At 44.7% G+C, this 15124-nt stretch overlaps 1 pseudogene; it reads left to right on the top strand.

Annotated features, from left to right (window-relative positions):
• The first annotated feature begins 9066 nt into the window (after window positions 1–9066).
• On the top strand, window positions 9067–14859 carry LOC120839604 (annotated as a pseudogene).
• Window positions 14860–15124: the final 265 nt, after the last annotated feature.

The following is a 15124-nucleotide window of genomic DNA, read 5'->3' as shown; positions in this document are numbered from 1 at the left end:
AAGAGTGACAAAGTCGTTTCGGTCTCGTCATGGTGGGTAGTGCTTGCAACATTCTTTTGAAGCTCAATTTCGAAATTGAACAAAAACACACAATTTGATTATATTAATATCTAAAAGAAAAAATTTTTTTTTGGAAACTCTTGCAAAAAGAGTTGACATATTTTTGACAATTAGCCAACTTACCTTAATGATAGTCTCCCCATCTAATGTCTGCCGAGCCTGATAATTACATAGTAATAGAAAACTCGTCTGAAAATAAAGCAATGTGTGTAGCTAGTGATGGAAGTCCTGCGCCAAGTTGCACCACAAACAAAAGTGCATCTTTTGCCAGAGGGCCATGTTTGCTGACAATTCCGCCACACCGGCACTGACCTTATAGCTGATCAAAATATTTCGTTATGGGTGACCCTAATATTCGGAGAAGTAGAGGGAAAGGAAATTCGTACAAATATCTGTTTCACAGCGTCTCGACTCACGGTATAGATCTTAGATCAGGGCAGAGTCGAAGGTTGAAAATATATATTCGCGAACATACAGACTAGAAGCACAAGTTACGGGGCATTCGCTGTGCTTGATTGGTTTTGCCAATGAAAGAACACATGAAGAAAGGTGACAAATGCTATGTCGGGTTTTTTGTGCTGTTTTATTGGTCCCATTGGCTCGTCTAACGTCGGCTGCACTAGGACTTTGGTCGAAACGAAGTGTAGAGATTACTCGTCAACCGCGCCGGCCACATCTTTGAGTTTCCGGACGATGTCGACAATGTCGGGAGCTAAAAGTCGCGAGATTATTTTGCAAAATAATGGGACGGCGGCCACTGGGATAATGCAGAATTGGGGTCTTTTACTCCTGATAAGATCACTCGATCATCTTGTCTATTACACACCTTCGTGCCGTAGCCACAGACGGTGTACCATGGCACTTTCGCCGTTTGCTTCAACCTTCACCACCTTTCACTGTTGAGCATGCATCGAGCTTCACCGCAATGCACTGGATTCCTAGGGCAACGGCTCCTAGATAACAAAGCCGCAGTGCCGATAGAGCGTCGTCATGAGCAAAGGCAGACGCTGGTCGCAGATTGGACACGATAATTGCGTCAATGTTTTGCTCAAACTCGACATGGAGCTGAGCGCTAATGCGGCAGTCGTCTCCAATCTGTGTCCGACATTGGCCTTCGCTGGTGATGCAAAAATGTCAGCACTACGACCTCGTCTTCTGGACGGTGTTGCCTAGGGGCAGCGGCTGATACGGGAGGGCACTAGGGTTAGTGTGACGGGCTCTGAAATTATGCTCAGTAGTACTGCAGGTCGATCTTCCTTGGGCTTGAGTGTTGGTTGATTCCTGATTTTAAAAAGCTGTTCCGAGTAGGGATGCCACAAACTTCTCGAAGTTTGGAAAATTCGAAACCTCGCTAAGGCTTGAATTCAAAAGGTTTGTCTTTTAAAACCCCGCTGAGGTTCGCATTCAAATAGTGTGAATATGTCAAGGTTTCTGAAAGTTAGAGTTAAAAGATTTAGATTTTTCGACAGTTTGGTCAGAAAAGTTTGAACAGAAAAGATTTTTTGAACATTTAGAATTTTTTCGAGGCACAAGGTCGCAAAGTTTGGAAGTTTTGATTTTAAGTTTGAAGTTTTTTCATTTCTCGAACGGAGATCAAATTGTGCAATTTCACACTAAGTTTTCATGAATTCTTCTAAAAAGAAATGCGAAATGTGCTACAAATTTTACTGAAAACATGCCCATTTCTTTTATGCCGTGAATATACTCCTTCTGTACTGGGGTACAGATGGTACTACCTGTATTGCTCGTTATCTTTTGTAACTTATGAAACAAGCGTTGGACTAGTTGACTGATTCATAGAAAAGCCCCGAGGGGGTCAGGTGAAAGTATTTCCTACTTATTTGCGAACTAGTAGCCATCACATGAAATGTTGCCTAGACGCAGTGCTGGCATAGGACAACTAAATATTCAGGGCATGCACATAAAGGCATCCAGGCTTCCAAACATTTTTAGTTGCTCTGGGCGTTTATTTTCTTCGGAATGACCCGTGGAATGGGGAGGTCACGACATGTTGTTATCGGCCTGACCATAGCGCCGCTGCCTGAAACTTCTTCCACAAATAGAGATATTGGCCGCTCTAAAATGCAGCCAGTTATACTAACGGTAATGAAGTAAGTGCCGATTTGAGATTCGCTGTAGCGCATCGGCGTCGCGCTACGCGTGCGCCTTTTTTTACTTCAGGAAATCGGGAGACTTGTGTTTAAAAACAACTAATGATATGAAGGACGATCCCAGCAAAGTGCCTCGGTTGAATCTCAAGCCTACAGATCGGGGATCTGTTGGCTCACAGGTTATCCTGGGGAGTTATACGCGAAAGAGGCTTTTGGAAGCCAAAGAAAAAAAAAGGCGTGAGATTGAGGTTACACCAAAGTGATCATTCAGTGCTTTACAAGCGATTTGTTTGTGGCACAATCAGCTAAGTAAGACTTTAGTGCAGTTTTAACTCCACTTCATGCATTTTGTTTTATTTATATTTGTTGCCTCGAACCGCTTGAACTCCTGGGGGTGAGCTTGGTTCGAACTTTGTCTGACTTTTGTTCAGGAGTTCGAAGTTCATCAAGCTTCTGAAATTAAGAAGTTTGAAAGTTTGAAAATGGTTGAATTTCTTAGCGCGATAAGGTCTTAAATTTCTAACTTTATAGCGCGAAAAATTGAAAGTTCGAAAACGATTGAATTTTTCAGTGGCAAAAATTTGGAAGTTCGAAAATTGTTGAATTGCTTATGTAATACGTTCGACGTTTCAAAACTTTGCAAACTTTCATCGTCTTGTTAAAAGATTAGGAATAGCCAAGTGGTACACCAAATTTTGTGAGAGTCGTGCTTTGGGAAAATGAATTTTTAAAAAAGACGAAAGGGACGAAAGAGCGTTCTGACATCACCATATCCCTTGCCACAGATGTAGGCGACCTTGCGCACCGCATTTTATCGGGCCTCACGTAATCTTTGCTTGGCTGTGCCCATTGCCCGTTGCTTTTTATGATTTATTTCATGTATTTTATGTAGGCAAAGGAGCGAAATTTTGTGTCGTAAAATATATAGTTGATTGAAAAATGTGCGTATCTCGTACAGCCGCGCCAGAACTTTTGTTTGTTTGCACCAATCAAGAAACATCAAGGAGATAATTATTGCATTCGCAACCTCTTATTTAACCTTCCGATTGTTTCGTGGTTAATCTGCTCGTTATACACGAACCAAAAGGTAAATCTAAATGAAACAAGGAATTTAAGAAAGACGGCTGAAAACAAGTAAGGCGGGGGTCGTATGCAGGGCGAAACCAACCGTACGAAGACACATTTGCACGGTATGCAAGCACAAAAATATGTGCCGAATTTCTCAGTGTTATGTAGTGTACGCACTTACATTTGTTACGTGATGGGATATCCAGCTCGCCTTTGTTGTAGATTAAAAAAAACTTTCAGCCTTTCCACTGTGGTGAACAAGGAAGACCAGCAAAGCTGTACTATGGTGGGAATGAAATGACCGGCCGCAAATCGGCAAGCCAGAGTGGAAAGGCTGGAAAGGTTGCACCATCTATGAGCGATGGTGGCAAGTGGACAACCGGCAAACACAACACTCTGGACAGCTACCGCCATATATGAGTGACGGCCGGCAACCAGAGTTTTGTGTCGACGTTTCTTTGCAGGAGACACGATCTGGGGGAACTAAACCTTAACAGCTCTGCCGTAATACGTTAAGTGAGACACGTGCCAAAATGACGTGCGAGCTGAACATCATCGCCGAGCATGTCAGGCCCGAAAGGATCAGCCGTCAGCCCAGTCCCTCACACACGCTGAAGATATTTTTGCCGTTTCCACTGCCAACGAGGACCGAAACTTCTTAGGCACGCAGCATGTGGCTCTGTCAACACGTCAACACAGCACTGCTGACAACACCATCAGAAACTCTGTAAATAGAACGAAACCATGAAACAGCTCCCACTGCGACGTCGGTGGGAAACCACAAGCAGAGAGAGAGAAACGCCAAGGAGGAGGACTAATACCCGTGCCACACGGGCAACTCGACTGCCATTTACAACGAATGACATTTGAGCGGACGGCCAATCAGCGCGCGACACACCGGGCGTGGCGCATTCCACGCGCGACAGATTGCAAGCTGATTCGCCGATCACACAAATGTCATTCATTGTAAATGGCATTCGAGTTGCCCGTGTGGCACGGGTATAAGACAAAAGGGGGTTCATAGGCGGTCACGTTATCCCTGTTGTCACGGGACTGCGCCCCGATGACGTGCAAAAAAGGCGTCCCGCGTGACGGCTGACTGCGGGTCGACAAACCCTCAATGGGGTCCTTGTTCACTACTTTCGGCATCTGAAACACTTGACTTGGAATGTTCGTTAGTGAACTAGGCGAGGCTGACTAGGTCAGGTCATTCTGGCCTCCAACGTACACTCGGGATAAGAGTAAACTCAAATTTTCCAAGAAAATATGGTAAGGGTGCAGGCAAGCTGATGAATATGAACCACATTGAATGGAGCTCCGTGGACCCAGAGCACTTCAGACATCTGTCGTCATCGGGAATTCCGTAATACGCAAAGAAATAATAATTGAGGCATCCCGTGAACGGAGCCAGCAGGAGGATCCAGGACATCCGCAGTGCGTGTGACAGACTTTGGACACTTCTCCTGGGAGATAATTCCAGGCACCACCGTGAGTACCACCAATGGAGCAGCATCAAAAGAACTCTGTTTGACTGGCTGTGGAACGTGAAGCAAAGGCATGTCATGGACAATATCAAAGACAGTATCAAAGCCTCATGGTAATTGGCGTCGGAAGTCGTGGTTTTGAACTGATGAATGGTGTGAGCCCCGGCAGGGCTGTTGTCAATCCCTGTGGCAAAGTGTTATCACTTAGGACGGAGGAAGTTTTAGCCAAGGGACCGAAGTATTGTTTGAATTTGAAGCCCTCGGGGATTGTCGTGTTGTCTTGCATCCATACTGTAGCCAGAATGGTTAACCCAGAAGAAGTCGCTTTCGTAGATATGCAATCGGTAGGATGGAAAAAGTAATAAATGAGACATACCCAAAGGACAAAAGAAATTTGAGAGTTTTAGAGACTCATCATAGAAGGCATTGTTTGGTGTTACTGATGGACATTAAGGACTTGCACTATTTTCTGATAAAGATTTTGTTGATGCAGGAAGTGAGGGAGGCATTGGAGATGAATCATGTTAAGTTTCAATCGAGCTCAGATGTATCGGTAGAAAGTTTCTTAACAATCCTGGAATTTCACCGGAAGTCAGCGGTAGTGTAGTACGAAGGAAGGAAGTATATGCAAAAAGAAGGTCTTCGTATAGGGTCATCAGTCGCACCAATCGTAGCCGAAATTTACCTAAACTCTTTAGATTGTGCGGTGCGCAATAATCTACAGGAGCTGTCCCCTAGCTGGTATCAGTCTTGGGTAGTAACGCGTTGCTAGTAACGCATTACTGTACCTTTGTTATTTCTTTGATAACTTGTAACTGTAACGAGTTACTTTTTAAAAATGTAACTTGTAACTGTACTATTACTTTTTTCTGAAGTAACGACGAAAGTAACGACGTTACTTTTGTCGTTACTTTCCTGTGTTTTATGAATAATATATCACTGAACATGTGCAATTTAGCCATTCCGTGTACTTTCCATATCGTCTATTCCGACATTTTGAGTGTCAAGTTGGCCTTGCACGAAGTTGTGAATACGTTCTTTTCGCGAGTCGCGAACCGAATATAGCCACGTGTAGATTTTATGAAAAAATATTTAGTTATCTTTACGCACGTGCTTGTACTTTGTGACTGAACACTTGCACTTTGGTGTCTTGAAGCACCATCTATGTTGTGTTTTTTCTTCTTTCTGTGCAAATGCGTTTTAATCGGGCGAATCAACTGTGAAACAACAATACACGTGGAGGGCACTGCGCATGTCTTGTATTTTTATTAGCGCCACTACTCCGCACTGCACATGTTTCGTATTTTGATTTGCGCCACGACTCTTGACGTGGAAACTTTCAAACACTAACTTCGAGAAGCAACTGCTGCTAAGTTACAATATGAAGTAAAAAGCATACTTTTTAATTTCATGCAATAAAACGTTGTAAGGGGCGTTTTCTAGTTGTTTTTTTTGTTATAGAAAAGTAACTGAAAAGTAACGTTGTTACTTTTTAAAAATATCTGTAACTGTAACGAGTTACTATTTTGTTGCGGTAATTGTAATGGTAACTTTGCTACTTTTTTTCTGAAAGTAACTAACTATAACGAATTACTTTTTTTAAAAGTAACTTACCCAAGACTGGGCAATAGTGGGAAGATATATAGATGACATCCTGGTGTGTACGTTTATGGAAGGTCTGTTGGAAAGCGTAGAAAACTTGATAAGGTCAATGACTCCAGAATTGAAGTTTACAGTTTAAAAAACTGAAGGAAGATGTTCTAGCCTTCTAGCTTTACGTAGTCACGTACATCGAGGGTTATGTTGGGAATATGGAAAAGGAAATTTGATACCGGTTTTGCCAAGATATGGAAAAGGAAATTCGAAACCGGTTTTGCCAAGAATGGGCTGTTATTCGAAGGTCGTAAAGTCTTGGATTGTAAAGTCATTGTTCAGGAACGCGTTAGAAAGGCTGTGTGCCCATCGTATTTACTGAATCGGTAGAAAGGCAAAGGAAAAGGTTGATTAGTGTAGAATATGATGACAGTTTTATCAAACGGAAATTTGAATTGTTTACCAAAGGCAGGAGAGAAATTGAACAGAAATCAAAAAACGATTTGCTGTAATCCCATATGTTAATTCATGATATTTTTTACAACTTGAAGATGTGCAAGACAGTTCGGAGTGGACACGGTCTTTCGTTCAGATTTTAGGTTGAGCAAATTGATGCCATTTCAAACAGGCGTGAGTGAGTGTAAAAAGGCCCATCGGGAAAAATCGGTATGTTTTGAAAATGGTGTTGTGTGTATGAAACATACCATTGGAGTGTGTGTTTAGTACACAAGACAGACGTCACACTGCATTAATGACAGATTAAACGAACATAAAAGAAATGTGAAGAAATATGCACAAAACTCGGAAAATGTGAAACATATCTATGAATGTAACAACTGCACAGCGCTCTGGGCTGAAACTGAAATCATACGAAAAGAGGAAAATGGCGTAAAGAGAGTAGTAACGGAGACTGTGTGGATAAAATATCTAGGCAATCGTACAAGTCAGGCTTTGCTGCAGTTCAAAAGTAATTAAAAACACTTAAAAAAAATTTTTTTTTTTTCAGTGTGAAATGGGAATTTTTTATTGAAATTGTCCAAAATAAAGCACCTTTTTTTTTTTTCTGCTTTTTGGTTCTGGGTGTGTGTTGGCTTGAAGGCCATTTCAATGTTTTTGGGGGGTAGTGAATGGAAAGGGCCCCTTTTGAATCGGAGGTGGTGACTGTAATGAAGTAATGTGTTCAGAATGAAAGGGGAGAGAGGTTGTATTGTTCAAGTTTGAAGGAGGATGGATGTTGCCTTACCACGTCGACTTGTACGGTTGTCGGCATTCTTACATTGTGTGATGTTGACTGGCGCTTGAACTTTTTGGCCTTTTGTGCTCGTGGTGATGACCTTGAGATTGAGACTGTATAAGGAGGTAGACTAAATAAACAAGTTAACTGAGTTTGAGACGTTGTCTTGCCTCTTTTCTGTTTCTTCTATGTTTTGATGTTACTTCTCTGTCCTAGTCTCAGCTAGGTTACTTGAACATGGTTTGAATCTTTTAGAGGAATGGGGAAGCGTTCCTTTATGCCTGTACGCTTGGGGTCTTATTAAAACTGATAATTGAATAGAATTTTTTCTCAGTTCGATGAATACAAGGCATACAAAACACGCCCATATTGCCTTGGAAAAAAAGAAGTCGGGGTCCTCGGGCCGCATGTTAGAGTCAAGGTAATTGCTCTTTCATTACAATGCCGCGCACAATTGTAATCAGAAAGTGCAAATCACTTTCTGGTTACAATCGCAACCGCAAAATCAGAAAGAGGCGCCCGACGTTGCCTTGATATCATGTTCTAAACCTCCGTGGTATGGGCTATCTATCGCCTTTACGCGGTGCCACGGCTCTCCTGAGCCAATAAAGATTATTATTATTATTAAACAGATGCTTTTCTTGCTGTATTTTTAGCAGACCTGCAGGTGTCCGATGATTTTCATCAGATACAGCATCCCGTATCGCACGCAAATACAATTCATTTTTACAAACCTGTTTAGTTCTCTTAAGCCTGCCACGTTCCGAATAAATAGAAAATCCTAATCGTATAATTGTGCAAACGATTCAAGCTCTTGAAGACAACATACCTAGTCGCTCCGTGTGCTACCGTCGTGCGTTCGTCTCAACCTCCTTTATTCGTCGTCTGCAACAAGCATCGCGAGACGTCTCGAGTGGGCGGCGGAGGAAAGCTCACCGGAGAATAGCTCACGAGAGAAAAGCTCACCGGAGATAAGCTCACCGGAGCTCTGAAGGTCATGGGGGGCTTACCGTAACGGGGCACTATCACACAAAGGCAACGTGTCGAAACACCAGCACGAACGGCTAGAAGACGTGCATGTGTGTGGAAGAAAGAAATCTCGATATCCTACTGACTGTTTCATCCTGTTTTCAAAGGTTAGCAAAAGCTTCAAAGAGAATTCCAGGCACTGCGTTGTTGCGCATGCACTTTCGGATTTTCGGCATTTACAGTTTTGATTTTTAGGATTTAGGCATACATTATTTAAGTTTTCAAACTTTTTCCTGTTCGTTCATAAAGTTTTCAGTTAGGCTTTCGTTGCCTACAGAGTAAGCCACAAAAAGCACGCCCGCAATTATTAATTTGGGAGCAATATATGCAATAAGCTTAACAAATAATAGAAAGAAGGACATTTTATTTTTTACAAAGCTGACGAATTTTAATTGTTATGCATGATCCAACAGCCTTCATATAAAAAGAAGAAAAAAAAATCTGTGAGCTTTTCTCCGCATACGCTCAATGGCCGGTGAGCTTTTCTCCGTATCCGCCGGTTTTGCGGTGAGCTTTTCTCCGGTGAGCTTTTCTTCGGGATTCGTCTCGAGCACCGGAAGTTGTCGTTCGATTCTCGGTCAACTTCTGCCATGGACTGGTTCATTTATCTATTATTTTAGACGTTTAAATTCCACGTCCGATTTTTTATCGGTCATTTTTTTCGGAGCGAAATGCAGTTCCATCATAGTTCCCTGTATTCGTCCATAACAACGCACCTAGCAACGGTTTGTTTGGAGCGGTGGTTAATTGATTGATCATTAGCGCCACCAAAGTAGCTCCATGAAAGAAAGTAGTGAGCGGCAGGAGTATGGCAGGCCTTGTGCAAAATGAGGGAGCTTGGTGTGCGGGCATGTGTGCTGGTGTTTAACACGTTGGAGCTTTGTTTTATTTCTGGTTTACGCGAGTTGGGCCAAAAAGAGGGTTGCCACTCATGTCAGAAAGAGCGGAAACGGTGGGATGTTTCAATTCTGTGAAATGAGCGAAAAGAACCGTGAGAAATTGACTGTAGGTAGTGGTGTTCAGAGCATCTGTAATGCTCATGTAAACAACCCACTAAAAATCTTGTGACGACTCCGCTCCGAGACAACGAACCAAACAGCGAGTTCGGACGCTGTGCTAACGTTTCAAGCGATGCGACTCCAGCAAAATCCTCGCGAAGTTGGAGGGTGGAGGAGACGGCGAAAAGGCAAGACGAGACTGAACGCAGGCAACCTGAAGTTGGGTCGACCCGCGGCGAACGGTAACTTGCGTGGTCTCTGACAGATTGCGAAAGGCAGAGAGGAGTTTCAGTTGTGCCGCCTACAGCGCGATAACAACAAAAACAAGGTAAACAACAAAACAAAAAGGCGGCATCCTGTTGCCATATCCATTTCCGATTGCCGGGTGTGTGTTCTCGTCTGGGGGCTCGGGTAATGACGAGCGGGCATTATTCGAGTTTGTCTCTGACGATCGAGCTCGTTACGAGCTAACATTAACACGTACCCGTAAGTGATATCGAGCTTGCGAGTGCTCCCAGGTCGTGTAACTGCAGGACAGAAAGATAGCAAGACCTAGGATGTTGTTTGGGTTTTTGTGGAACACTGACCTGGGGGGCTATGTTGCGCTTTTTGCACTCCCAGGAGACTAGGGAGAGGGAAGTGACGTCAACGACAAGGCAAATGCAGATTGGGTGTTGATTTCGTTTTCTTCTGTCAACATCCAATCTGCATTTGCTGTGTCGTTGACGTCACTTCCCTCTTCCAAGTCTCCTGGGAGTGCAAAAAGCGCAACATAGCACCCCAGTCTGTTCTGTCCTTTTCGGGCACTGCGTGTGCGTTGCAGTTTTAGTAACTTTCGAACAGTATATTTTTGTCGTAATTTACAATTGCTGAGGATTATGAAGCGCAGATATCCCTGCATTAATAGACACAACTAAAAAGACTACCATGCCATCATTAGTTGGAAACTTCATATGTTGGAGAAGTAAATACGATATGCTATTAAAACCTCTTGGCCTGTCAGACTCTGCATCCTATTTTGTCAATGAAATGCTCATTGACATATGTCACACTACGTCCAGCAACGTTTCATTGTTACGGCTGTGTCTCATCTACAAGATAAGCTCGCATCGCTGTCCATGTGCCACGGCCACGGCAGTGTTCATCACGCGGGAAACAAAATCACTTTCAAGCTTGGTTAATAACTTGGCTCACAATCACATGGTGTATCCATATGCACATTTTCAGGCATTTTGGCGAAATATGACCTATGCACAGCAGCAGCAAAAGCGATGTACAATGTCTGTGTCCTTTCTTATCTAAAAATAATAAAAATAGTCCACTTCATTGGTTTTTTTTTTTTTTGCCTTCACAGGTACATTTTTAGTGTTCACCCTATCCAGGAACAAGGCACAAGGACCTGCAGTGAACAGCTGACATGAACTGCTCAAAGTGCAAAGTGTGCAACATACATAGAATGCGAAGGGACGCCTCATAACGTGCTCTGCTGCCTCCGGCAACTTGAACTGGTGCAAGCCGCCGCCCAATTTAAAGGGTTCAGCCGCATGCATTCATCCATTCATTTTTCCTGCACAGTGAAGTTTGTATTCAATGGTCCAGTGACTTCGTGCTGCACTACCGTGCACCGTATTCATTTCGTGGCAATTCTCGATTGCAGATGCGATTTGTTGTCGGTGCAGTGGAGGCATTGGCCACAGTCACGACCCTTAGAGATCTAGGCGTGTGCCGACTTTGAAAAATGTTTCCAAAGTCTCGTCGCTAAAGCCGCTCATAGCTCATACACGAGGTCACAAAAGCTCATAAACGAGGTCGACCCAAGTTTTGATAGACTCTTTCTTTGGTTCGTCTAGAGCTTCGCGCTTTGGCTGGCACTCGGCGAAAATGCGTCTGGCTCATTAGGCTTACGAAGCTTCTTGGTGTGGTGCGTAGATCTTCTGACGCGCAGACTTGCCCAATAAAGTGCGTACTTGCTCGTCAACAGAAAAACGTGGGGACGAAACTGATCAACGAGAATGGCACACGATTCATTGCAAACTAAAATCGCAGAAATGAGCGTCGCGCACACTTCAACTAGCCCCACATTCCGATTCACAAATGGGGCGCCCGCCGCACCCGTGTGAGGGCTAGCGCAGCAGCGCTGGTGTGCATGCGCGCCAGCTGGTTTGGCTGGTTCCGCCGCTGGGAGGTGGGCATGTCTGATTTTTTTTCCTTATTCCTACACACTTAAACCATATTTTTGTCTATTTTTTATCTTTCTCGCTCAACAAAAAACACTTTTTTGAAAGAATAATTCTTGTTTACACAGTGATGCACATTATTTAGCCTACATACTAAAAATTCCGACAGATCTTGCCGACACTGCCAATCACAAGGATGTTGAGCTGTTTGGCCCGATCAAATTAAAGTATGATGCGCTAATATTTCGGGGCCACTGTTTGTTTCCCGAGTAGCTTGAACCACTAAAAATGTAACAACGTAAATGGGGCGGAGGCTCAAATGTCATTAGGGGGTCCCTTTCAGGAGAGAAATCTGCCGTCGCGTCTTGCCAACATCGCTCCATCCATTTTGTGAACTCTCTGTTACAGTGTGCCCCGCGCTCTGTCCAGGAAGGTGACGTAAACGGTTGAGTCTGCAGGCCTTGTGGTGGGTAGACCCCCGGGCTCCTGGGAAAACAAGCTCGTCAGAGCGCCCTCCGTAGCTCGGTCTCGCCAATACCCGCAAATGACTTTCCGAGGCCCCGCAATTGAAGCGAGGGTGCTCTTCACTTCCAAATAACCGCAAAAAATTGTCCGCAAGTATAGAGGGGGAGTACTGTCATTGTCTTGCCATTAGCTTGGCCAAGCTGTGTCGTACAACCCTAGGAGTGATGGAACTCGAAGGAACAGCTGCAAGTGTATAACTGCCGTGCCTCTGCCTCATTGCAGAACCGTTGAGGGACGCTTCAGACAGACGGCCGAGCAAGAAAGGCTCGGCTCCCAGGAAACGATGAAGAACGGTGCATCGACGACCCAAAGGAAACACTTGCGCGAGAATTCCTGCAACCCACAGAGTACCAGACACGTAGAAAGAATAAAACGAGACGGCGGTTCCCATAATGGAGCTTTTGCCGAGGTACTTGAGCACCAAGGAGGATGCTGAGAACGTAGGTAGCACGTGTGCTGGCAGCTGCGAGCTCGTGTGGCATGTGCTATCATGCTTGCAGCGTGCTCCTCGGAGCTCAAGTAAAGGCTGGCTCGCACATTTGCGTTTGGGTGTGCTCGACTTTCATCGTAACCTCTTGTAACTGCTTACGACGGTATTAGACCCTGATGCCACCTATCAGGTAGTCCCGGAACGCTCCTCGTCGGGGTACAATGCGGAGCGCAAGTTCGTCTGTTTCTTGCAAAGGGGTTGCAATGATGTCTGAATGCCGAGCTTTTATTGGCTGATTGAAAAAATAGGGGGTTGATTTCCAGCCATCTAGCATTGAAGTCTGCCCTCTATCCTTTCAATAAATGCCACTCCTGTGCAAAAAGCAGACAAGTTGCTCTCTGTGCTAAAATGAAGATTTTGAAGTTATTGCGAGACCTATGCACTACGTATCAGAAACGGTCGCTTAAAACATTGGCGACATTATTTCAGGCCCATGTTGAAAAGGTACTGCATAAAAGGATGCATGTCGAAAGTGTTCCGAAACTTCCCGAAGGGTGGTGCCAATGTTTTTATGTAAGCAGTTGCTAAGGGTTGAAATGCAGTCGAGGACACTCGAGAGCAAACATGTGAACCAACCTTAATTTTGTGAAAGGTCTATTGCTACATCCATGCAAAATCAATTTCAATAAAACTGGAATGCAAAAAGAAAAGAAAGAATGTCAAGCATAATTTTAACATGCTTGTGTCTTTATTGGTGAACTGGCTCAGAGCCACTGTTGTTTTAATTGTGCTGGTTGTTATGAAAGTCTGTTGAGTTGAAACTGTTGCTTCAATTGTGTTGTTGCTAAAGTCTGTTGAGTATAATGGTAATCGCTTCTTAGCGCGTGTGTCCTTGTTTTTTTTATTTGAAGCTTTCCTCGTAAGCTGCTGGCCTACCTCTGGCCATACTTTGTTATTGATGCGATTGGGTAAATTAGTTGTGTTATGCGGAAGACTGTTTTTGTGACTGTGTGCTAATGTGTTGTGTCGATTGTTTAGATTCCTTGGTTTCCTTTTTTTTTTGTGTTTACTACTGTGTAGTGTCGAGGGTAATCGGGCGAAATCTGTTTTGACTTTTGCTTTCCACCCGTGACATTAAAACACGAAACGGAAGCTAAGAAGCAGAACAAACAACATCCTGGTGGGTGTTATTATCTCGCATAACGACCGTCTCACACACCCAGTAAGGTCCCCAAACATCCCCGCCTCTCCTTTTTCCCTTCGTCACGCAGACCGGAGAAAGACGCCGCGCGCCGAGGTGGCGGGGGCCTTTGGGTGCGGGGAGTGCGACAGCCTGTTCTCCTCCCGCGACTACCTGGACAAGCACCGCAAGACAGTGCACCGCAAGGCGGAAGGGCGACACCAGTGCCGCCACTGCCCCTACTCCAGCGACCGCAAGCACAGCATGGTAGCTCATGAAAGGACCCACACGGGCGAGACGCCGTTCGTCTGCCCCACGTGCGGCAAGGCCTTCACCCAGCAGGGCCACCTGGCCACGCACCGCCGAGTGCACTCTGGCGAGCGTCCGTACGTGTGCTCCGAGTGCGGCAAAGGGTTCACCCAGAACAGCGCCCTCATGCGGCACGTGCGGATGCACTCGGGCGCCAGACTGCACGTGTGCCACGTGTGCGGATATAGGGGTGTCGACCCAGGCAGCCTAAGGAAGCACGTGATCGCGGCACACTCCACGGAGTAGCCCCACACGCGCGAACGCTGCGGCGAGGAGTTTGTGTTCCCGTACGAGCTCAGGGCCCACCTGGCCAAGAAGCACGCCGGCGGAGATCGACAGTGGGGACGTCGCAAACCCGCCGTGCCCCTAGCTTCGTTCGGTTTGGCTCTCGCAAACGTTTGACTAGAGGTGTGCGAATAATGATAATTTGGTTCAAACCGACTATTGCTGAATAGCGGACTGCTTTCCATCAAAATAATTACCCAGTCAAGGCCTCTTGATGCATAGGCTTGAATTCAATTCAGCAGAGACCTGTGCGAGCTATGGCGTCATATGGGCAGTGTTTTTAAATAAACACATTTTTTCCAGCAGTAAATTCAAAGTGTTGAGTTATTTGAATTATGAAATACATTAAATTTAAAAGTGTAATTGAATTATGTGGTAATTCAGTATTCAATTCAAATTCGAAACTTTGGCGAAAACGCGGCCTCTAAGAAGATGTAGTGGTTGCTATTTGTCAGTTGTTCCAGCTAGTGGCGCCCTCTTAGTGTAGAGGGAGGCCGTGCGTGTTCTTTATAAAAAGTAAAGGGGAGTTCTTCACGAGCAGCCGTCGGTGTCGGATGTCTTTTACTGAGCTCCGCCTCACAGGGTTTGAGAGGTAGGCTCTGAATTCTACAGAAATGTCTGTGCTCTTCCGACCTTCCTTA

Source organism: Ixodes scapularis, unplaced genomic scaffold (assembly GCF_016920785.2).
Source record: "Ixodes scapularis isolate PalLabHiFi unplaced genomic scaffold, ASM1692078v2 PGA_scaffold6__148_contigs__length_123643588, whole genome shotgun sequence".
In the NCBI taxonomy this organism is placed as follows: Eukaryota; Metazoa; Arthropoda; class Arachnida; order Ixodida; family Ixodidae; genus Ixodes; species Ixodes scapularis.
This window is presented reverse-complemented; position numbering and strand designations above follow the sequence as displayed.